At 48.3% G+C, this 25,836-nt stretch overlaps 1 protein-coding gene and 1 pseudogene across 1 annotated transcript in view; one reads left to right on the top strand and one right to left on the bottom strand.

Moving 5' to 3' along the window:
* The window catches only part of LOC144144440 (uncharacterized), a 37,215-nt gene that overhangs the window by 4,002 nt on the left and 7,377 nt on the right, over window positions 1-25,836 (bottom strand). The gene's annotated exons all lie outside the window — the stretch shown is intronic.
* Window positions 10,972-24,530, top strand: LOC144144712 (uncharacterized; annotated as a pseudogene).

Here is a 25,836-nt window from a genome sequence, read left to right as displayed (position 1 = left end):
AAAGCACGAAGCTCTCTAGCGCGGGGCGTAATCGAGTGTCCCGGTGTTTTTTTTTTTTTTTTTTCAATACGCGTTCGAAGTGTTCCAGCACGAGGTGTAAACGAATGTCCTGGTGTTTTGTAGTACGAGTGGTGTTTTGTAGTACAAGAAGGAAAGAAGGAGGTAAAAAAAGCGGCTTAAACCTCGAAACGTCTATTTGCCTCGGTATGATATTCTTTTATTTTTCTTACGTAGTGCCACCGACAGCAGGCTGACTTATGATGACCTTATATCGTGTGAGTGAGCAATCCGGAGATTTTGCGAGGGCGCACAAACAGGTCAGGTTTTTGCAGGCTATTCGCCGCGAGATCGACATGTCGCGCTGCTATAGTGTGGATGCTCCGCTGAGCGGCCCGGCAGAATGCACAGTATGGGTGCGCTTAATGCCTTTCTCGCGCCGTATGTGCACACGAAAGGCACAGACAAGAGTGGAATGCTGTAGTTTGGTACCTCAAAGCTCAATATATTGCATTTAAGTGGCAAAAAGCTTTCATTAGTACGCCGAAAAAGCGGCGACCCATCGGGAATCGCAGAACGGTCGCAATAGACAATGAACTTATACGCCGTGGCTCGTAGCAAGGTCGATCTTTCCAGACTATCACTTGGAGCGTTCAATAAAACCATAAATAGAAACAAATCAGGAAGCCTCAACCTCCGGAATTCAGTTTACAACAGCAGTTTCGATCGCTTTTACCAGTAGCATGACGCATTCTTGCATTTGTGGGATTCCCTGAAATGGGAACACCACTTAACTGCACCGACATTTTTTCTAAGAGCTTACAATATTTTTTGTGGTTTCGAAAGGCAACATAAAATTACTGAATTTTAACCAGCGCAGAGATATAAATGCAACCGTTCTAACAGGTCTTTCGCACCCAGCTTTGGTTCAATGAAATTTTAGCGACTCCGAAGGCAGGTTTGATGAATAACGGTGTCGGATCACTTATTTAAGGCTTTCGTCGCACGTGAACTTTCGAATTAAATTGCTAACGCGCGCAGTACAAGCAAGGTCTCATGTTTAGCTAGACTTGCAAAGTGACAAGCAAGTTTACAGTGTGGAAACCGCGGTTCTGGGACCTCACAGTGAGCACAGATTTTCTATTACAGGTGCACTGTCGACCATTTGCGTTCCTTTTAAAATCTAACAGGTGCCTAGAACAGCGAGATGTGTTTGCATTCTAGTGTAATGTCGCTTACGAACCATAAAGATGGCAAATGAAGTTGCAAGCCCTGTTGCAGATGTAGTAAAACGTTACGAAACAGCGCAACTGGTCACCGGTAACTACTTTGTGTTGTAAACTTAACCTCGCTTTATCTTGGCATTTAATTATTGGGGATTGGCTAAAAAAGGCGCGGATAAAAGTTTTCTGCGCATTGTGTTGTTTTTTTTTTTTTGGGGGGGGGGGGGGGGGGGGGTGTTTTGTCAACGTTCCAAGCGCAGCGAGAAGAAGACGCATGCAACGCGAAATACCAAACATTGGTTATCAGTATTACTTGCAACTGAAAGTACTCTAGGCGTAGTGTTCCGTAGCGGTGAAAAAGCAGCTACTTCAACGAGTAAACGCCAGTATTTTCAAAACTGATTAACCCCAGTATTGGCCCGAGATTGCCCAGGAATTGTGGCTCGCGTTTTTCAAAATTGTATTGAAAGCGACCATTGTGGGAAAAATAAAAAAGTCCAGGGAGTCACGACACACACCTTCCACACATGTGGGCTACAACCTGCATTATATTACGCGATTTTTCCTCTTTCTTTAAACTTATATCCAGCTTAAGAGTCTAGGACGTGACCATATTAGGCATTTGGTTATGCTGAGTGAAACACATTTCTAGACAAGGTGATTCATGGTGGGATTTGAAAATGGGATATATGAAAATGACACACGAAATGCCACAGGACAGGCGCAAACTCACAACTGCTTAGTTTTACGGAGAAATCCCCCCGAAATACTCTTGCGCATCCAGAGAAACGCATTTTAAATAATACGTAAAATTAGCAACACAGTGTAAGCTAACGTTGGTGTAAGCAACGACTGCACAGAAATGGTATACATATTTTCGAAAAGGTACAGGAAGAATTCGATCACACAGGCGCTTACGGGTTTAAAATATGTCCCCGGTAATGTATGTGCAATAACGCACAGGTCGTGTTCAGTGTAATTGTTCTCGTTTGTTTCTTCTCAAGGACACAGCGCAATTTTACCAGGGTGTGGCGAACGCACGGGTATGCACAGATCTTGTCGCTTTTTACCCGTTTCGTGTATTAAACTTTTATCCTTTAAATAACCACCACGTCTCCTTCAAGAAGCACCGTTTGACGTTCCCGAAACGGCAGACGACTGCACTCATCAATAAGAAAAGTGTAATGTGTCGAAGCCATGTTTATAACACGTTTCACAAGAATAAAAAGTTTCACCCCGGTGAAGATGTTTCGTGGAATTAAACCAGCGCATTAACCCGCAACGGCCGCTGATTATGGCGTCTCTAGAGGAAATGCGCAAGCAGAGGTAACTGTGTCATTGTTTACTGCTAAACAAGTACACATATTGGTTGTTTTATCGTGTGCAGCACAAGTCTTGCGCCGCGCGCAACGTGAACGAGCAGATGACGCGAGAGCGCCATCCACACTAGGAGCGGTTCGTCCCGCCGCCGCCACGGGCCGACTGTGTTCGATCTCGGGGCGAATATGGTGTGCATTCTTGGCCCGTGCTGGGTTTGCGGGAGCTTGCGTATTCCCAGGGACCGATCATCAATATAAGTGACGCCAGGTGTCGTAATGAGTGACTCAGAGAGCCTGCTTGCTCAGGAAAGACGGCCCACGTTGCACGGGCAGACGTCATAGCCCTTCAGATCTAGAAATGGGAACAATGCAACATGGGTTGTAAGGGGACGAACCATGGTGACATGGGATGGCTGCATTCTTAAACTTGCACACACCCACACCTCACGCAGCGTCGGCACGCCATGATCAAGTCGAGAAGGGCGACCACGATTTTGCTCTTCCTTCTGATGCATAATCGTTCCCCATTCTACACTGAGAACAGTTGAACCTCGACACCTCACTACGTGACCAAGGAGTAGGGGCAGACATTGGTAACGTTAACCGTATACTGCAGTAAGTGCGCTATGCAGGGTGGTAAGCTGAAAGACGTATATTTAAGCGGCAAGAAGGGATTTTTGAACGACAATACGAGACAAAGAGAGCCGAGGCATCACTTTCAAGCAGCCTGCCGCAGTTTCCTTTCAGGGAGGGTGGCACCAACGACCTTACGGGTACTTTAGCGTGACCGAATGGCGATCGTCCGGACACCTGCCCATGCCTCTGTAACAGGCAACAACTTCGCCCACCAACAGGCTCGCGAACTGGCCCACCGAGCCCCCGAGGTCACCGCAGCTCCGACGCCACTACTCACCTATCAGGAAATTACTCAATTTTACCCACCAACAGACAAAAATTTCTGTGCCCTCACCTATCACTCAGGAAAACTGAGGAAATGACACTCCGGCAATTACAAGCAGAAACGTATGTACACCCGGTTCGAATGAATTTATTGTTTCCCACACAGCACACCCCTCTATGCAAATTTTGTCCACAGCTAGGTACCCTCCAGCATATAATGGTGGAAGGTGCTCACAACCCAGCCTTACCAGCCCTTTCTACCCGTTCCTTTCCTGAGCTGTGGGAGACACCGTTCACCAGCTGTCAACCGGAGGGCCAGACTCTCCTGGTGACACGGGCAAAGACGTCTAGGGCAACACATGGATTCCCGGGCTAGGGTTACACTATCACGTTCGATGTCATTAAAATGTCTCTCTCTCTCTCTCTCTCTCTCTCTCTCTCTCTCTCTCTCTCTCTCTCTCTCTCTCTCTCTCTCTCTCTCTCTCTCTCTCTCTCTCTCTCTCTCTCTCTCTCTCTCTCAACAGCATCGATCCAACCACAGTTCCCATAGACAAGCTGAAAAGAAAAAAGAAATGAAAGCCAGGGGAAATTGACCGAGCGACGGTAGGAGTGATTCCACTGGAGACAGCATAGTTCCCCCAAGGTGCGTCGGATGCTGAGATATACCAGATAGAATAAAAAAATAAGGCAACACAATCAAGCCGCACACACAGACAGCGAAAGCGTGCCTCGTAACTAAGGGGCAGACGACCGGCACAGGGCAGCGCCGAAGCCATTGGCTGCAGGTGACACAGCGTCGGCCGCACGCCCCATCCCCTCCCTTCCCCTTATATGGCGAGTTTTCTCGCGCCTGGAGGGAAAGCGAGGGTCACTTCGTGCATGCAACGTACGATGCGCTTCAATGCGTCTGGGGCCCGCCATATCGCACATGCGGGCGAGGATCACAGCGAAAGATCTGTTGAGAACGTCTGTCGGGCAGTAAGCAGGAGCTTGGACTTCGTGCGGATTCTTTTTCTCTTGAAAACTGCGTCCTGCAGGCCAGAGACAAATGTAATGTCTATGTACCACGGACTTTTTTTTTTTTTTTTTGCGGGAAGGTTTCAACTAAGAAGGCGGAAAGATTCGGGTGTTCGGTATGTTTAGGCGGGGGGCTTATTACAATATTGGAAGCGAAATGAATACGAATGTTTAGAAGACACCGGGTTGAAGCTTAAAATCGAACTTACAGAAAGTGAAAACATAAATGTACAGAAAGGAGTATTCAACATACTTCGACAACAAAACAAAAAATCACGAACATTTAGAAGACACCGGCTTGAAGTATATTAATTGATTGCAGGGTTTAACGCGCCGACGCAACGAAGGCGATGAGGCGCGCCGTATACTATAGTGGAGGGTTCCGGATTAATTTCGACAACCTGGGGGTCTTTAATGTGCGCCGAAATCTCGTACACACGGGCGTTTTTGATTTTCGCCTCCATCAGAAAAGCCACCGCTGCGGCCGGGAATCGAACCCGCGTCCTCGTGCTCATGAGCACAACGCCTGAGCCACTGAGCCACCGCGGCGGGTGGTTTGAAGTATAAAATCGAACTTACGGAAAGTGAAAATATAAATATATGAATAGGAGTATTCAACATACTTCTACAACAAAGCGAAAAATTGTGCCTGGGAGAAGCAGAATTTAGTTTGCCCCGTCGGGCTATGTAGAATTACGTAGAATTGAGTTTTCTTGTTTGCTCTACCAACTCGCCCAAGCTATAACCCCCTTGCGACTATTAACGAAGGTGTATTGGACGCCACGCTCTTAAACTTTAAGGGGTCCTGAAAGACATTTCCAACATAACGTGACAAAAGAAAATGGACGCCCTCCGGAGGGCGCCACTGTCCATTCCGCCATGATCGTCGCTGCTTAAAGTAGGCAGTGGAACGTGTGTCTTCCTGCTCGGGCTGCCATGACCGACACATAAATACATACATCGCGTCGCTTTGACCCAACGTGCCACACGTTTGCCCTGCCGCCACTGCACATGTTTTGGTGGAGGCCGTGTCTGGAGTGCCGTCCGACGGTATTATAAGCACTCCACTATATCGACGTCCACCGGCGTTTTGTAACAAAATTACCGGGTCTGGAACTACATCGCTCTAGATAACGTAAGGCTAGGCAACCTAACCTAAACGTAACATAACATGACCTAACGCGCACAAAGAAATCGTTTAAAACACCAAAACTAACCTAAAACATAAAAGTTATAGTTCAATTTAAAGAAGGATAGAAAAAACTGAGGCAAAAGCCGATCTCTAACCACCGTACTTGGGATCAAGAAGCTAAGACGGCACCTCTACCCTACAAGGACAGGTGCTTTGGACGGTGCTAGCCCGGTCTTAAATGTTCGAATGTCGTCGGACGGCACTCTAGAGACTGCGTTTGGTGGATGTAGAAACGCCTTCCCCATCCTTCTTTCCCCCTACCTTTACCCGGTCTTGGCTCCTGAATGGACCTCTCCCTGTATGTAAACAACATGACGTCACTAAGCGCACGTGCGCGACGGGTGGCGCCTGCTGGCGGCCGCGAAGTGAGGTGGCGGTTGGCAGAAAGCGCCTGCGCCGACGGCACGGCCTGGCCGCGCGTCGCCCGAAAGGAACGATGTGGCGTTGGTTCGGGCCGTCACTGGCTTCCCACATTGCAGGTGGGGGTCTAGCTATCCTAGCTGTGGCCGTCGCACCTCCATGTAGCTTTCCGCATCTACAACCTCCGCAACACTTTCGGTTACCGTACGGTCAATTGAACGGCGACGCTTTCGGATAATCATTGCGCGGCAGAACAGCCTAAACGAGTCATTCTGAAGGTTGGTGCTGTTGCGACGCATCCCAAAATGTTTTTTTAAGATTCTTTGTGTTCGGACACATACCAAGGAAAGCTAATTTATTGTTGCTTTCGAGGTCCGCTTAAGCTATATATAAGCGCGGTGCCTCAGGCAGCTAAACGCTCCCTTTTCTTGGTCTCTTTGCGTCGCCCGGAGACAGTGGCGTACACACGATTTCATGTCGAGGGGAAAAAGGAAAGGTAAAGCATGAAAAGATTAAATAGTAAAATAAGCAGCAACGAAACAAAAATATGAAGAGCAAAAGGCAAAAATTATTCCAATAAAAATATCGCGATGATGTCGTTCTCTACGAGATTGACCGATTGTTTTCTTACCTTTACCCCAGTGAAATCTCGAAATGGTTCGTCATTGTGAGAGTAACATAGCAGCCACATATGGTTAGTGCATATATCTTGCGACAGTGCACTGAAATATTTTCGGTAGTCCTTATTTCATGATAGTTAAAGTTAGTGTCCATGTACGCCCGCTGCATACGCCAGCGTCGGGAGGCCGCAACAAATGAATACATTCACTGAGTCTGTTCGCTAAGGGCAAACACATTTTTCGAGTCACGTGAGCGGCCCATCTCGCCCCGAAGGCACGATGCTACATGAGCACGGCAAGCTTCTCAGTTTTCCGGCATCCTCAAGGCAGAATATAATTGATCAAGGTAAAAATTTATTGTAGTTACAACCAATGAATTTCGTTCGTCTTGAACAGATCCCCCCATAACAAAAGACCAAACTTGTCGTTGTCGATCAGGCAGCAGGCGGCTATCGCGGATCCCTCGTCGAAACATTTATTTCGCGTCGCCTAAGCAGGTTAGGCATTCATTGTGTTTTTAATACGGTGCTCTACCTCCTCAAAACACAATATTTCGCAGGAAGAAAATTTCCGTCTGCCCCCTCCTCCCCCTCCCCCTATTTCACTTGAGCAAATTTCTGCTGGTGCTGCATGATAGCAGATGGTTGATAAACAGTATCATTTCATTGCACGAATCAGCGCGGACTGCCAATGTAGACGGTATGACTGCGCTTTGGAGAACAGCTGAAGTGCGAGAATGCGAAATGCTGCTACGAGTAAGAGCAGACTATGTCGCTGCTTTGGCTGCCAGCCTCTTCGGCACATTGCGCGCATCCACAATACACGCCGAATTTACCTCTGTGGGGACTCCGAAAAGTCTGATGCCGCTGATTTTGCTCGCAAAATCTGGGTAGCCGAGAGCACAGCAGCCCACCGGCATCAGAAAAGCCAACACGTAAACAAAAATTCCACTTTTGCGCGCGTCTAATGCAGCCTCACTGCATACGCGCCGCGCGCCGGTCCGAATGTTTTGCCAACCACCCTCCCGGCCACACCCAGCACGTGCGATTTCCGTGACGTCACGGCCGCCGCGTGACGTACCCCGAGAGAGGTCCATTGGCTTGAAAGCTCTCGGGAAGTGTCGGCCCGACGCAGTCCCCGGGCACCATAGGCACGGCAATTATCCCGCCACGTGCACCACCCCCCCCCCCCCCCCCCCCCCCCCCCCTTCTCTCCGCCCCGAGACCAGCCCAGAGGCGTTACCAGCCATGACCTGACAACACGATGATGGCTTTCCCCCTGGCCATTTCTTCAGCTCTTCTCCAAGGGCCTTCAAAGGCTATTCGGCGCATAGGTGGGGCATTGCTGTTCCAGGGCCGGTTTCCCCTCAGCTCATCGTACTTATTCGTGGTGGCATCGACTCGTCACGGCACTCGTGTGTTCGCTGAAGACTCGGCCTGGACGGTAGCCGTATGCCATAAACGTCGCTACGAGTAGGCAGTGAAGTAGGTACTGGAACGTAGGTACTGGAACGTAGGTACTGGAACGTAGGTGTACTGACCAGAGCTTTCTCGGGATATATGCCTGATGTTGCGCTTTCAGGTCACGCCATTAACAGATACCCTCGGCTTGACGTATACTAAGTATGGCGTTGCTTAGCACGTCGCTATAAGCTCAACGCCAGAGGCCGGGAAGAAAAGCAAGGTCGGTAGCACATAACAGCGCAGGAATATTGGCCATCGCTTATATCCCGGTATTCATCTCATTTCGTGCGGGTCCAAATACTTCTCCACTGTTGCAGAGCCACATGTACCTGCCTCCCCCGCGACGCAATAGTCAACAGCGACCCAGGCCGCTCTGCGGGGCAGTATACGTGCATCGTACCGATATAGTAAGCAAAGCAGCTATGTCGTCGGCGTCCGCAGCCTCTGCAGTAGCCACATGTTCTCGTCCGCACCACTACACCGCAGATACCTCGCAGCGAAACGCTAAACGGTTACTCGAATCTCGAAGCTCGGACGAGAACTTTAATGCTTTCACGGGCACAACTCAAAACAATAGCGTATAAGCAAAAAAAAAAAAAAAAGGCGTAGACACTTGGCTGCGAAACTGGAAGCTAACTATTCGCTGTACCGAAGAAAGTTACCCTAGCGCATGCCGTTGATGTGCACGTGGCTTAACTACACCGCCATTTCTTTTGATATTGTCACGTGGCGGCAGGAAAAACGGGACACGCCAAGTTTGGATACACGTTGGCGGGTTCGTGCTGGTTACGCGTCGCAGCCAGCGGGAAGTTTAGGATCCGTTTGGCTGCTACAGAAACCGGTAGACGGATTTTTAGGTCCAAGGGCTACCCGGTGCTCTCGCGTTAAAAATGATGGTAAGGTCTTTGCAATAGCTGACCTCTCTTTATATTAACCGCACGCACAGCGGTACCCATCCAACGGCGAACGCCTGCGGTTTCCCTCCCTTGCTTGCGAATGTCAAGTAGTGCTATAAGAGTGGGATCGACGTAAGCGAAGGGGTTCGAATGAATTTCCTCTTTTTGTGTATTCACACCTTCACGTGATTCTAATCGAACTGACACAAGGGGGGGGGGGGGGGGGGGCAGATTAATTAAAGTAAGGCCAGCAGGTGAGGCGGTGCGGTGCGACCCGTGCACCTTTTCCGCAACCCAAAATGGGTGTAAAACTATAAATGAGGGTGTTTACACTTTTCATGCTCCAAATTTGTAGTACTCGTACACAGACTTCACGTCACTGATGCTACATCAGCCGCTGGCACTTAACCGGAAACTAATGCCGCCTCGAAAGATAATTCCAAAACAACACAACGCTTATAAAAAACAGGCTAATCTTTTGGGCGATAGCATAATATAGAGCCTATTAAATAATATTGCCAACGCTGTTCGAATAAATGTGGTTCCCAATAAATTAAGAAGAAAATCGACGCTGAGCCTATTATATCATGACTGTTGCATCTATTAATACCAGTAAGATGCACCCATGTAGTTGGCAGGGCAAAAGCGCTAGACAACATCGATTTCCATTACATTTCATCCGCATCTTAACATTCTAGTTTAACTTTAACATTATAATTTACTTAATTTCACATTGCCTCCAGGGGGACATGTCATTCTTGCGGATTGCGGCAACATATCCATCTCGAAGCCAGTCATAATCATTACCAGGTAATGGGTTAAAGCTCGCACGTGTAGGGCTCCATTGATGGAATTCATTTTCTTCTTGCGGCTTGACAAACCTAGGGAAGAAATTCAGTACCCGTTTTATACCCTCTAAGGGAACACGTTAACGGTATTGAAACTTTCTTGGCCGCCAGAAAAAGGAAGAAAGAACGCCGAAGTAGTGGAGCTTTGATGTACACATAATCAAGCAGTTTGTATGAGCGGGTTGAATCTTTCATACGAAAATCGCCCTTTTTAAATTCCTCCGAGGACGTGTATCTGCAAATTTGAATAGCAGCCAATCTGGCCACCGTGTTGTTCGCCGACAAGTAAACAAAAGCCGCGCCGCGACTTTCGGAGTTGGGGAGAGAGAAAGATGAGAGGGGAGTGACGCTCGGCTGGCCAGGAAAGCAGACGAGTCAGCTGTCGTCTGCTGCTCTTCCCGTCTGCGCGTCTGTACGTGCGCGCGGGCTTCGGTTTTCCCCGAAAATGTCGATTTGGAGCGGGAGGGCAAGCGATTGGCGGGCCGAATGACGGCCATGTCAGTCTCGATGGCTCAACTCGTATAAGCGCGGCCACGGGAGAACGGAGGGTAGCGAACAGCTAAGGGGCGGAGCGCAGCCGGGAGATGCGCGGGACAAACGGCAGCGCCCGCAGACGACATTTCCCTCCCTGTGGCCGCGGGCGGCGGCTTGCACACACACAGAGAAAAAAATTAACGTCATCCGCAGCCGTCTTACGCAGCGCAGATTGAAATCAAGCGCTGGGGCCGGTGCTGGAGCATACCGTAGGTCGGCCAGTTTGCTGAACTTGTCAGTCCCGACCCAGCCTTCTGCAATATCGGACTACTGAGGCGTGTCCGTGAAAGATGGCGCAGGGTGGTTTATTATTACGTTGCTTTTTAGTGGTTATGAGCAATTGTATACCAATTTTTTTGATTACATCACCATAAAAGCCCATTTCAAAGGCGAGAATAAATTTATTTGCGTTTTCGCCAAATTACGCCAGAATGTAAAAATCGTCTGGCAACTATTTATAACGCAATTTACGGTCGTCTGCTGCCCGCTTCAGTTGTTCGGGGAAAGCTGCAAAGATGGGAGTTTTCGACGGCTCTGGGGCTTGGTTTTCTGACACTGTCCATGATAAGTACAAGCTTCTCTGGAAAGCGCATGGTGGCGAGATGAAGGACGCCGAAGAAGCCAGTTATTTGTTTGCCAAGTCAGAGGATGCGGCCGACGTGCGAGAGGTTCGTCGGCGGCTCGCCGGAGAGCGGGAGCTCGTATTTTTGTGCCCGCGTTACATCATCCGCAGCGTCCTTCTGGGCACCTCTGGTGTGCGTATAAACCAACACGTACTTGGAAGAAAGCCGGATGCTGCACCAGAGGACCTCAAGGAAACGGAAGCGGAAGAAAAAGCTCCACCGGCTCGCGCTCTGACTAAGCCTTCTGGACCCATGCGTATTACCGACATAAACTGCGGCGAGTTCAGCATCCACCTCAAACCGGGTGCGTGCCCAGAGCTTTGCGAAAAGCTTTGCAAGAAGTTTATGAAAGGTGGCGACTGAAGACGGCGGCACGCCTTAACCGGGAAGAACCAGCCAAAGACGTCGGCTGAAGACTACGCTGCAAATGGCGCAGGCCTAAGCAGCCTCTTGTTCACAAGTTGGACAGTTCATTCCACGCAAAATATCAAAGAGAGTTCTCTTACGTTCAGCATTTTCTTGTTTACGAGCAGTGCTAACAGTTCCAACTCGCAAGCCTCCATGAAGAACTTGTTTTCGTTTAAATGAATGCTATTCTTACATGGATGTGCCATTTGTGTTCCCTCGTTAAATTCAAAGTTAAATAAAGTTTTCGTAAAGAAAATGATTTTATTTCTCGTTTTTTCAGTGGTTATCTTATAAGCTGTCCATTCAAGATGAGGAATGCCTGCTTTAGTTGTTACACCAGTGTAGTTACTTAAAAAGAGATATCATGAAGCGCTTTTAATGTACAAACACAACAATAAAAATATTCAAAAAGTAGACCAACTTTTCAAAGGATCCGGGTGACAATGCGGACGGCTAAAAAAGGAAGTTGTGGGACGAGGTCGGTCGGAATGATAGACTTCCTCCGACAGGCTCCGGAGAGAGCCAGGCGTTAGCACCCCTTGAGCAGGCGAAATCTTGGGCTGCGTGTGGCTGTGACCATGAGAAAAATAAGCTGGCGTCTTCGAACTCCCACACAATAAGCCGAGGATCGCTGTGGAACGCGGCTAGCCGAGTTTGTTACGGCAGCATTCCGATGCGGCAAGTCTACCTAATCGAATGAATGCATGGAAAATACGGGGGTTGCTTACTGGTGTCATGCACGTCGGCAGGGTTCCTTCTTTCCCTATCACTACATTTGTAAACATTTATATGCACTGTGGCCTTTCAAACTTCGGAGACGGCGCCGGGATGGGGCTTGTCGGCCTCCGGCCCCCTCCACCCCCCCCCGGCGACTTTCCCCAAGGGCGTTCTTTAGATGAAGTGCTGCGCTGCCATACCTTCAACAAAGAGTGAGCTGATTATGGGTCACAGAGGGTAATCGAAGCCGTATTGTGCCTCGTCTCCCGTCGTGCTGGATCAACTTACTTTCTTCAATGCTCTGCATAAATCGAATCCCTGGCCCGCGTATCGTTTAAGTTAGATTCTTCGGTGCACAATCAGAGTAGCGATACGCTACACAGTTTCGCAACTAATAAAAAAAATGGCTTACCGCTGCGCGCGCTCTGCTTCTAAAAAATATATTATTTGAACGTTAGTTTACGTATGTTTACGATAAACAGATGATGATGAAATCGCACAGAAAACAAGTTTTTCGTGAAGTGTATCTAACCGACTTCCTTGGTCACTTTAAAGGAGTACTGACACCAAATTTTGATACCTAAAAAATGATATAACTGGCTTCAGTAGTTTGTACAGATGCCTCACAGAAATTTTTGCAGCGATCCGAGGCCGGAATCACATCTAAAATCGATTTTGATTGTCCAGGCCGCGAGCTTCCACAAATCGGCAGCACTAGCGCAATCGCTTTCGGCGTGACGAAACATTGGCCTGCGTGTCTGGCCGGTTCAAGGTGACGTCATATAGTCGTTTTCAGAACCGGAAACGATATCCTGCGCTGCTGTTGTCGGTGGTATTCGTTTGGGCAGGAGACGTGGGCGTAGCTGTGTGAGCAATGCTTGTAAACGTTGCGTGTTCGACGTCTTTGCTTTTCAGTTCGTTGCCGGCGCATGGTGTTCGGCACTGGTGCCGAAAACTGCGCGGTGCGCGATGTCGACGAGCACCGCGGCGACGCGGCGGTGCGCGTCGCCGAGCTCGCCCAAGTTGTGCTATGGCAAGCTCGCGGTATGCGAAGTACTGCTCGTGGAAGCCTGTCCGAGCAAGTCGACGACGACGCCAAGATGCATTATTTTCCACGCGACGACATGCAGCGCTAAACGTGGACTGAGTTCGTGCGCGCCGGCGGCCGCAAGAACTGTCGCCCAAGCCAGCGGGCTCGGGGTTGCACGGGTCACCTTAATTGGGTGTTGGGAACTTTAGGCTTAGTATCGTGGCGACTGTTTGATCGCTGGTATCTGTACAACTGCGAATGACCATCCCTTACACAACTTTTCACCACACTATCATCCCCTTTTTCGCGCATGAAGCTTTATTTTGGCAATAATTTCCGTTTCAGCGATCGGTGACCAAGACATCTGCCGCGGCCTGTTTTGATTCTAGCGCGCAGGTGGCGCCATCTTTCGGCCGCTCGCCGCACCGTGGTGCCGGCAGTGCTGGGTCGGAGCGCCGAACCTCCGCTGCCGGTCGCGGCAAATATCTGAACGCCACTTTTAAATTCAGCGCTGATAACAACTCCTAGCACAATTTTCAACACACTAACATCTACTTTCTCGCATGTGGAGCTTCTTTTTCGTGATCAGATTGATTAGAAGAGTGGCGACAAGCTGTTGCTATCACGGTCTGCGCCGGTTCGAGCCGCAGTGATATTAAAAAACGGACGACGGCGAAGACATCGCCGGCCTAATCGCCTGGCCAAATAAAGTTGTTCTGTCTGTCGGGTGGCAGTGACTCATCCGAGTCTGACGATTCAGACGACATGTCGACTGCGCGGGCGAGTCGCGGACCATGTGCAATCGTAGCAGACGATGCGGCGAACGCATGGAGGAAAGAAAAACGTCCCTGACGTCACGGGTGAGACCGTGACGTAAGGCTGGCCCGCTTGCAGGCTGGCCTTCGAAGGGCCATTTTCCCGCGCGGCGACCAAATTTGAAATTGGTTGCAATAAACGTGCTATAATTAATTCTGTGTTGGCGGCTGACGGCTTTCGGGTCGATTTTCGTAATTACTGGGCCAATAGGTATTCTTTACAGCATAAAAACTGAAAGCGAGAAATTTCGTGTCAGTACTCCTTTAAGCGTTATGAATATAACAGGAAGGTTGAGCATGTCTGCTTTATTTGAAGAGGAGTGACCTTGACATGATTGTTGCAGTTATTGCATATTTATGCATACTTACCGATACGTGTCCTCGCGGACAGGCTGTAAAAGAATTTCCGGGGAATGGTGCCCCCTTGTCTGACGCCCTCCCAGGTAGACAACTTCATGCTCTTCCGATAAAAGATGATGGGGCCCAAACATATATTGCATATTTCCTCCTAGAACGCTACATAAGCATAACCTACTACCTCGACTATAAATACTTGAGTTTCTGCTGCTGTGCCTACTGTAGTTAGACCAATGTCGCGCAATCTATGGAAGGTCATGCACTATACTCCGTGGATTTCTCGACTATATACCACCCGGTTGATGGAATGCATGTTATCTATCATTCGCTAACTTCTCGTAATGCTTGCTTGTGCCCTCACTCTAGCACTGTGCTGGGAGTGGCGCCTGTAGCTGTGCGTTTAGAGCGCCTATAATAGTGAGGCGCGGCCTCCATGTTCCCTGCGGCTGAGTAAGAGCTGTAAACCACCGCAGAAAGCAGATGGGCAGGCGTTGTCTCGATGAACTGATTCTCTACCAAATGCCAATGGCGAATGCAAGATGGGTCATTCGGTGCCATCCGTTCATACGAAATGTTGTGGCTGTCGCTGTTTCGGTGGCGCATTGACAACTGTCAGACGTGAACGTGAACTGTCGTCGAAGAAATCACCCAATGAGAAACCATATATAGGTACCAGAATAAGAAGAAAAAGGGGAATCAAACAGCCTCCCTTCACACGGTTTTCGTTGACTCGGTTTGATATGAAAAAATTGGCCGCGTATCTGCTTCTTTCGTTGCAAATGTCGTCAAAAGACGATAGTCTTTATCGACTTTTGCCAAGTAAATGCCTCCCTTCGCTTTACCGCTCACCTCTCATGTTATTCCTCTTGCGTCGCGCTCCTCCCAAGGTAAAGACACCAAAGGTTTGCTTAAATCATTTTAAATTTCCCGCGTTCCACTGCTCCACACCGGGTGTGTCGATGCGAACGCTGCCGTACGGCGAAGATGCGCGTTAATCGAGGCACCCTACTTCCACGTTTATAGAACCGCGTTTCCCTACTCCACGTGCGTTGCAAGCAGAACGTGGAAACTATCTAGTGGAACCTTGCGTAACTGTTGCCGGTTGATTTCTTAAAATGGAGCCAGAAGCTATAGTGGCGCTGGCGACAGCAGGCGACGGCGGAGTGAATTCTTTTTCTGCAGTTGATGAAGTATTTAATTTCGCAAAAGTCACGCATGTTTGAATTTTTATAAAGGAACACTGCAAATATCACTTCTGTATTGATTTGTTGTCTCATATTTGCGTAATGTCTTGTTCTTCTTCAACAATGTTGACAAGTATGAACATTACACCGGACCAAGACGGGTAGATTTAGCTGTGACTATATAAGACTATTGCGCAGGCATTCTTTTGCTTTGGCCGGGTGGCTGAATCGAGTCACAGACAGACAGACGGACAGACAGACATACAGACAGACCAAAATTTCTGGGTTTAAGGAGCCCAAGAAAGACTATCGTCTTTAAAAATGAAGGAAGTTTACACTAATGCGTAAGACTTGAACGTAGCTAAGCTGTACGCAACCTTCACGACCATCCCGACGGTTTGGTTGGTTGGACCCTTAAATCATGGCGCATACCCACGCGGGGGATTGGTCAAGAAGCTGCCTAAGTCCATGATTGCAGCCGATTTTCTTCTTCTTCGCTGCCGCAACGACCTTTACTTCAAAATTGTTGCTATAGGTGTTAGCTTCCTTCACTTTTTTGGAAGTGATAATCATTGCTCATCACCTTGGAGGGGCGTATGATACGGTGCGTCTTTCTCGTTTCGAGAAAGTGTTGCCACGATTACGGCGAACGCTGAAATATTTTTTGGCAAGTCTGCCTGAGTAGGTGTTGACTTGACAAACTTGCGCGTGGCACGAAGGGCCGTTCCCGCAAGGCACGCGCACAGGAGCGCTCGACATTTTCTTGGTTTTTTGAACTGCCGGGCGGTCGCCGAAATCTTGGCTAATCTTGGCCAAGTGGGAATGCTTGGCTTGACAGACGTGCGGAGGGGACGCTCGGCGGTAATCGCGAGGAACGCACACACGAGCGCTAGGCATTTTCTTGTTTTTGTTGATTGCCGTGCGGTCGGCGCGAGGCCCGCGCTCACGTGCGCGCGATCGGCAATTTATTGGTATTTTAAAGACGATAGTCTTTCTTGGGCTACTTAAACCCAGAAATTTTGGTCTGTCTGTATGTCTGTCCGTCTGTCTGTCTGTGACTCGATTCAGCCACCCAGCCAAAGCAAAACAATGGCTGCGCAATAGTCTTATATAGTCACAGCTAAATCTACCCGTCTATGTCCGGTGTAATGTTCATACTTGTCAACATTGTTGAAGAAGAACAAGACATTACGCTAATATGAGACATCACATGAATGCAGAAGTGATATTTGCAGTGTTCCTTTATAAAAAAGTCAAACATGCTTGACTTTTGCGAAATTAAATACTTCATCAACTTCAGAAAAATAATTCACTCCGCCGTCGCCTGCTGTCGCCCGCGCCACTATAACTTCTGGCGGCATTATACGCCTCGAGATTCGCGATCGCTGCGCCGCCTGCCGCCGCTTCTCCGCGGCGTTTGCGGGATTAGCGCTGCGCGACTGATAGGCGGTCATGCAGTGTTTTGGTTCTCTTTCGCTTCTCTTTGCCTTTCCGCGCACTAAACAACTTGTTAAGGTGACGTCTGTAAGCTAACTGCACGTTTAGGACGCTTAAAAAAAACAGCTGCGTCTTGGTAGAGCGCTCGAACGCCAGTAAGAGCTACCCGGGGAGGCGGTTCTGCGCGCTTCTTGGCCGCTCTTGCGGGCGTCGACGACGGCAGCAGCATATCACCGCTGTCACCTTCGAACACGTCAGCACAAGCGAATTCTATTTATTGTCACCTCGTTTAGACTTGATATTGGCACTGTAAGAGCTAGGTTGGTTCGTTTTGCAGCGCAGACAACACATGCGGCTTTGCTTCGAATATGTACGTCGTAGAAAAATATGTTTCGGGGATGTGATAACCCAATAGCGTACAAAAACTCGTGCCTTTTATGGGAATATAAACCACGCGAAAATGTTAAGTACACTCAAAGGCTATGCATTGTCAGATATGTGCCCACTCATGCCTTATGCATGAACCAAGATATATGTTAATGAAACCACGGGAAAATGAATGGTCTGCAAGTCAGGAATAAATAGAATAGTCGTACGGGAATAAAAAAAAAACCGAGTCCAGCTTCTGAAATGCGAAAGACGTTTGTTTGAGCGAGGTAGTATTCACCAGACCAACTAGATGCGAAATGCACTGATATTTCGCTAGACATGGGGCGGGGGGGGGGGAGGAGGAGGACGCTCAACTGTCGTTGTTTACAAATGCGGAGCGAAATCAACGAATGAACGTTTTATTAATCACACGCACAAGCTGCGTGTTCACTTTTCGTTTGTTTTTTGCCTTCAACGAACGGCTGATCATTCGGCGGACGCATTTTTTTGAAGAATACAGGGTAAGCAGTTCACAAGAAATACGATCGTGTCGTTGAAGGAGTTGATTGATTGATTGCAGGGTTTAACGCGCCGACGCAACGGAGACGATGAGGCACGCCGTAGTGGAGGGCTCCGGATTAATTTTGGCCACCTGGAGATCCTTAAGGTGCGCCGAAATCTCGTACACACGGGCTCGTTGGAAGAGTGTCGTATCTGATAAGGGTATCTGATTTCGGTTTATGCTAGATTCTGCAGTCTCCCTGTGTCATACGACGATGTTTCGAAGAAGGGTTTGGTCGCGGACGCGGATTACTCTATAAGCCCATCTTCGCGCTTCTCGTGGAGGATAAATGTAAGAGATGAATCTTATAGCGAGCGCTCACCTCGGGACAAGACGACCCAGCATTAAATTTGTCGCCGTGTGCTGACCCCGGAGTGTACTTTTGCATTATCCATCGTACTTCTTTGGTACAATGTTTTCGAAATTTATGCCGCATTGGCTTGTTCAGGGTACTGACCAATATCTGATATGTGATACTGTGATATTGGCAGGCGTAACTTGCGTGCTGTCAGGTATGAGTGCTCCGCTGGATTTTATAGTGCACAAAGTCGATTTACATCATAGTGTGTATGGCCGCAACATGACCATCGGAGGAAACACTGCTTACGGAGACACTGCCACTAAATTTCAGGGCAGCGGAATTGCAATCAGCTGCATGCAAATGCTGGCTTTGGGACGCCGGCCTGTGACACACGCCCGGCGCTCATATAGATCTTTCTAAGATCGCGTCATAAACGTTTATACTCTCGTGAACACACCAGGCTTGCAAACAGAGTGCCTGCTCCACGTTATTCGGTATTTCGAACGCGGACAAATGGTAAATCGCTGTCTTGAACGAGCCCCAAAAGCAACGGCGACAGGGGGGAGCGGGCCAGGGACTCCCGCGCCTGCTTTCGAAACGGGCCGCTAGGGGGATTTCAGTGGCGCCCCTACAGGCCGCGCTCGAGGCGTATAAGGAATCAGTTGGCGACAGTTACGCAAGGTTCCACTAGATAGGTTCCACGTTCTGCTTGCAACGCACGTGGAGTAGGGAAACGCGGTTCTATAAACGTTGAAGTAGGGCACATCGATTAACGCGCGTCTCCGCCATACGGCAGCGTTCGCATCGAGACACGCGGTTTTAAGTAGTGGAGCGCGGGAAATTTAAAATGATTTAAGCAAACCTTTGGCGTCTTTACCTTGGGAGGAGCGCGACGCAAGAGGAACAACATCAGAGGTGATCGGGAAAGCGAAGGGAGGCATTTACTTCGCAAAAGCCGATAAAGACTATCGTCTTTTGACGGCATTTGCAACGAAAGGAGCAGATACGCGGCCAATTTTTTAACTGCGGACACGAAAAATTCTGATTTGCTAAAGAGCTTCGCTCTTAAAAAAACTTCACAGATATTAAGAGGAAACGCTGTGATAGATTGTGTGACAATGGACTAACGGCCTAGAACGCTGTTAAAGGTGAGACGATGTTTCGTTTTCTTCTCTCTCTACAATCGGAACTCTTCATGTTGAAGCGCGCGCTATTCACTGAAGGTACTTGTCTTTCAGTTTTTTTTCTTTGCATTTAGTTTGCATGCACCAGCGTTGGCCTGAGTTCGTTTCTCCAAAGCTGTTCTTTTTACCAGCAGGGGGACCACAAAAGGAATTCGTGTTTCTTTTTCAATCGCCCATGCCCAAGGAAAGCAGTCACAAAGGTATATCACAGAAGCCGGGGGAGAGGGCCCGCTGGCCCAAACCGACGGACTCGTGAGCTGCCTGACAGCGCTGAGTGCGAACAAGAGGGGAGGGGCCGGCTGCGGGCGGCACGCCCCCCTCGGGCAAGACCGCACGACGCCACTTTTATGTTCCGCCAACAGTCCTCTTCGAGCAAGATTGATGAGCCCTAAATAAAGCGAATATACGTTCGTACTGCCATTTTAACGCGGCGTCCTGGCAACTGAAACTAACATTGATTTTCTTTTTGCTTTGTATTTAGACTGGCTAGTTACCGAACGTCGCTACGGTCTTTTTACCTCTCTTTTGGGGCTAAAGGTCACCACGATTTCTGCAACGATACAAGAAATAGAAGAAACAGACCAAAGGCAGAACACTGCAAACGTTTGAAAGAGTATTTATGTTGGGGCGGGTGCTGTTTGCAAAATTCACTGAGCAGTTTGGAAAAGAAAAAGAAAAGAAAAGAAGACACGAATAGAGCTCGACTGCGGCGCTTTCTCTTTTCTTCTTTGACCAGAACTGGGGGTTAGCCGATTTCAATCAGCCCTGGAGATACGTCTGTTCAGATTCCACCAGCCTTCTTACGCCGTTGCCTTCTGCTCGTGGTGTAGATCTCAGTGAAGATTGCTCTCTGGACGGGAACAGAAGACTTGCTATACCTTGTGGTGTTTCCTAGAATAAAGGCTGACAGCGCTTAAATGTATAGCTTTTATAGGCTTCGTTTATTGTTAACGTTACAGATCGCAGTGCCGATTTTTTCACTCGGAGAATGCCCGAGAGATACCTTGTTGAACCTGCCGTAAAAGTTTGAGGAGCCATCCGTATCATTCTACTCGCCTGTCCTCATAAACCTGAAGCGTTCAGCGATTTGTGCACGAACCCTCATGCCACAATGACAAAAGAATGAGAGCGAAACAGAGCTTGCAAGTCTCTGCAGAGCAAAGGGCGGGGACGGGTCCTTACGGTGGTCCAGCCGGCGCCTCAGGTCCTGCGCCTTTGGCGACACGTCGCTATAAAAAAATAATACAAATTCCGATGAGACACGGGAAAGGGGATGCGGCCCGTTCGTCACATGGCGTTTCGTCATAGGCCGGTTCGTAGTAGGCCGTTTGGTCACATAGGATCATTCGTCATAGGCCAGTTTGTCACTTCGGAAAGTTCGTCACAGGTGCACAAACTTAATGTCCACGTGTTGTTGTTCTTTTTTCGACGCGAAAAGGAGGAACGAGCCACAGGTTTAGTTAGTTTTTTTTTTTGTACTTTGGGCCGTACATCTAGCAAAGCTCAACAAAGAATGCAAGCCAGAGTGGGCAAGTAGGGTGACGCGTTCGGACAAGATTATAGATACCAGTTCAACAACCCACGACAGAAAAGTGAGACAGGGACGTAGCCCAACAAAGTTCTTGGAAGGCGGGCCAGGCGTCTGGTTCTAAGTGGTCCTGTAAAAGGAAAGTGGTAGCACCCAACGACTTTCTCGTCCCTGGAAATTTCGTCTGGGAGTGTCATTTCTTCGGATGTAGCGAGGAGAGAATAGGTAGGGCGGGAGGGGGGGGGGGGGGGGGAGGGTTAACGGCTTCAACTTTGGTAAATCGTACCAGGTTGACCTTTTCCAAGTTAGTGGGTTGATCTTTTCTTTTGCATATTTGCAAAAGTAAAGGTTAAGAAAAGCTTTAGTACAAGACTTTTTAACTCCACATGCTTCTGAGAAAGGATTGGGTATGTGTCTGCGCGGTATAAAAGAGATGTATTTTTGCTCGGGAACCGGCCCACTCGTCGCAGCCAACTCGTCCTAGGAAAACTGGTCATAGGGAAACTGGTCAAAGAGGGCATCTCGTTCTAGGTGATCCCGTACTAGGAAAAGTGGTAGCACTGACCTTCTCGTGCTAGGAAAAGTCGTCTCGTGGTTTCATTTTTGGCCGATGTCGAGGAAATGGGGAGAGGAAGTTAGTGGCTTCTAATTTTATAATTACTCCCAGGTTGACCTCTTCAGAGTTCGGGGGGGTCCGCTGGTTTTGTTAGTTGGCAGGTGGGGGCTGAAATGGTTTTTCTATTTTAACACATGTTCCTCTGTCCCCTTCTGATTTCCCGTCTTGTAGCAAAAAAAAAAAAAAAATTCACACTTTTTTACTGGGTAAGGGCTTTCTTTTTCAGGTTTATTTTTTTTTCTTCTTCCAAAAAATATTCGTCACACTTTTTCTGTGGAAGGGAGGGGGGGGGTCGACTTTTTCTTTCTTTTGCGTTTTCTTTTCTTTTTTTTTCTTTTTGCGTTATCTTTTGAAGCTTTTTGCCTGCTTGTGTATATATCTATAAATAGGGTAAAATGTTGCCCTCTTGTTTGTTTGCAGGTGGTGCTTGAAACTGGCTTTTCGGTTTCAGCACAACTTCCGGTTTCTGCTTTTGCTTTTCTTCTCCTTCTAAAAAATATTCGTCACACTATTTTTGTGTGAGTGTGTGTGTGTGGAGGGGGGGGCGGTGGGGTCAACTTTTAAGTCGAGCCTTGACTTTCGCTCCCATATATAGGTGATATGAAGACTAACAAAACGAAAGTAACCCAGCTTGACAGTCATCGTTTGTCAAGAGGAATGAAAACAAAAGATCAAAATACTAAAAAGCGAGAACACAGAACGAAATCGCAAATCCGAATACAGCGCCGTCACTTAATTACCAAAATAAAAAAAAAACGTATTAGAAAAAACAGAACGGGCAAACTAAATCTAATATAAAAGACTCACGTCATTAGCTGCACAAAGAAAAAACAAGATACGCTGTCTGGCTAGCGCGTTCCTGGAAGCGATAAAGGAAACATTAAGGGTGGTGATTTGAAGGAGCGTAAGAATGTTTACGACTAAGATGAGAATTATACAAGCTTCTGTACTCTTTCATTTGAACATGATAGACGAAAAACGTAAATTGTGACGAGTTGGCCGAGTGTCCAGTTGCCCTAGGTTACGAGTTTCCCTAGTTCGAGATGGCCTATGACGACTTGCCCTATGTGACGAGTTCACCTATGACGAGTTGGCTGCGACGAGTTCACTTTTGACGAGTTCTCCTAGACCCTTTTTGCTCATGGTTTTATTCTCCATTTCGACATGGAAGTAATAGGCACTACGAGAGGGGGTGCGATGATTTTACATAATGGGTATTCATATACTCGAATCAAAGTCAATCAATCTACGCTGTATTGGACCTGCCGGCAAAGAGGCCTTTGTAAAGCGAAAGTCACGCCTGATCTCACCACAAGTCGGATCCTAGCCTTTTCTAGCGAACATACGCATGCGGGAGACGACGCCCTATGCCGCCCGCAGTTTGCCGTTCGCACTTTTTTCTTTTTGTTATCTTAACAGGTTTTTGGAGGTTGCTCTGATTAAGCCTGCGCCTCACCCACAAACGCCCGGAATCTGTGTTGCGTCTTTACATCGGGTTTTGTGGTTGATCTTCCTCGAAGAGGTGTTGTCTAGAAGCGCACTATGTGCCTGCGCACAACTTCTGCAATGTGTGACCAGAGCATAAGAAGTTTTAGTACTTTGCTTATTTCATAGCTTATATACTTTGCCGCATGTTCAGCGGGTTTTTATAATAAAATAGATTTCCTGTGAGTACTAGTACCTAATTTCAATTTTCACTTTTATTTAGGTCACAGCCAAAGGAGACGCATTCCTCTTATACGACAGCGGTGCGGGTGACAGCGAACGACTTCTAATTTTTGCCACTCAGCAAAAATTGAAGTGCTTAGCTGAAGCAACTTCATGGTTCGCTGACGGAACCTTTAAAGTCACCCGGGCCCCGATCAATTTTACCAGCTGTACACTCTGCATGCGGCCATCAATGGCATTGTGTGTGGTGCCCTTGGCCTTCGGCCTACTCCCCAGCAAGTCTGAGGCAACCTACAAACGGTAATTACTGAAGTCCACTTCCGGAGAGGTCTCTTGTTCGTTCTGTCTGATGTTAAGTGGCTATATTGTTTTTATTTGGCTAGGTTTTTCGATATCCTGTTGGCCTGCATGGGTACAAACCACGTAGAAGTGGTCCACACGGACTTTGAGATTGCGGCTATCAACGTAATTGGTGCGACTGTTCCTGGAGCAAGGATCCAATGATGCTTTTTTCATTTATCTCAATCAGTATACCGGAAGGTTTGCTCCTCCGGCCATCAAGGTCACTACAACACGGACGAAGAGTTTGCAGTCAAGGTACACAGTGTTATACTTTTTGCGTCAGTAACCTTATCGGGCAATACCAGGAGTTTATTGTACCACTGTCCACTTCCAGATGAGAATGCTGCCGGCTCTCGCATTCTTGCCGACAGCTGATATCCCTGATGCCTTCGAGGACTTGCTACAAGTTTTCCCTACAGAGGCTGCGTCGGTAGCCGACTATTTCGAGGAGGTTTATATTGGCAGGCGCCGCAGAAACGGCATGTCTACGGCCATGTTTCCACCCACCGTGTGGTCGGTGAGGGACTCGACATTGACAGACCTGCCGCGGACAAACAATCCTGTGGAGGCTTGGCACCGTGGACTACAGGTGAATTCTAGTCATCATCCAAGGCCTCCTCAATTACTACTGCAACATACGCTGTTAACACCTTCGGTTAGACTCTCGCTGTATTTGTTAGTTTCGTGGGGCTATTTCCCATTTTGTTAAGCAAGCATTAGGCACAAACTGTATGTTCCATAATTTGAGCGTGGTTTTTGTTTTTATTTCAGAGCAATGTGGGCTGCTGCTCACCGAACATCTGGACCTTCCTGGCCTGCCTCAAGAGAGAGCAAGCCCGCACTGAGATGAAGCTCACTCTAGCAGAGGGGGGGTGGCACAACATCATCGAAGGTATCAAAGAAGCACGCCGACTGCAACCAGCGACTTCAAGCTGTGATCAGCCATTACAGCAACACTAATCCGTTGGCAACATTAAGGGCAGCCGCCAGGAACATTGCGTTTTGAGTTGTAAAATGTTTGCAAAAATTGTTGTAAAAGTTGTGAAATGTAAAATAATAAATATTTTTTATGTGTTCACATGGGCTATTTCGTGTCACTTATTAGTGGTTTAATACAAGTGGTGCAACTAGTTATTTCGTGGACCTTTCTCCAGTAGCCATCTGCGCATGCGCGGGGCGCCGGTCCGCAATTCTTGGCAGTAGCTCTCGGGCAAAATAAACAAAAGGGCGCCCCCTCAGCTAGCTGCTTGGGGAGGGGATATGCCTCCTATAGGGCTGCACGTTTTTATATCCTCCTTCCGGACAGTTCGAGTGAGTTCTTATGTGCCCACGAAAAAGGCTTTCCAAGAAAAGGGGCAAAAATGACCACGCTGTGAGCACTTTGCTACCAGTGAGGGAGCAACGAAAAGGAAAAAAAAGTGAAGAAAAAGGAGTGCTACGGCCACTGCAAATTAGTCACGCGAGCGCGCGTCTGCTACCGTGACATTCATGTGAAAGGCAAGGGGGACGGGTGGGAGCGGTATGGACTGCAGGACCAGGATAATTCGTGCACGGGTTCCCCGAAAGCCAAACAGTTTTTGGGGCGTGCCTTACTGCCAGTTTAAGATCGCCGTGGTGGCCGGTAAGAGTACCGGTACTGCGAAAAGGTGTGCAAAGTAGTTATAGTAATGCCTCATCACCAATTACATCTAAAAAAAGCCACGAATTTTGTTTTTGCGTTCCTGTGACGAACTTTCCTAAGTGACAAACTGGTCTCTGACGAATGATCCTATGTGACCAAACGGCCTATTACGAACCGGCCTATGACGAAACGCCATGTGACGAACGGGCCTACACCCGGAGCGAGCAGCGTCGCAGTTCGTAAGACCCAGACCGAAGCCATTCCAAAGCGTTCAGGCGGATAGAAAAGCGAAGTGTCTCAGGCGGCAAGATTACGAAGGCCTTCGACAACGCGTGGCGGAAGCAAGACGTCTGAAGTGGTCGACTGGACATGCATGCTTTCGCATCCAAACGCATAAGGAGTGCTTAGGCGTCCTCGAACTTTTTTATCTTTTGGTGTTATAAGATTCGTTACCGTCGGTCGCTTGCCCCAAGTATCAGCCATGACACAACACATGAGCAGGAGTGACCACCATTCGGTTACAAATATACTCGGCACATGGCGAATGCATAGCAGTCTGTCGCCTCTTAATACCTCTCGCCCTTTGACAGTATACAATGGTCACATTGGAATAGGCACGTCTGTTGGTAAAGTGGAAGCAATCGAGAACAGCGTTCATGGTAAGTTCGCCGAGGCAGGTAGTTTCTTTTTATTTTGTTCTCACTA

The sequence above is a fragment of the Haemaphysalis longicornis genome, unplaced genomic scaffold (genome assembly GCF_048455015.1).
Source record: "Haemaphysalis longicornis isolate Haplotype H1 unplaced genomic scaffold, Haemaphysalis longicornis Haplotype H1 scaffold_7, whole genome shotgun sequence".
Classification (NCBI taxonomy): domain Eukaryota; kingdom Metazoa; phylum Arthropoda; class Arachnida; order Ixodida; family Ixodidae; genus Haemaphysalis; species Haemaphysalis longicornis.
Note: the sequence above shows the minus strand (reverse complement) of the source record. Positions and strands in the feature narration are given on the sequence as shown.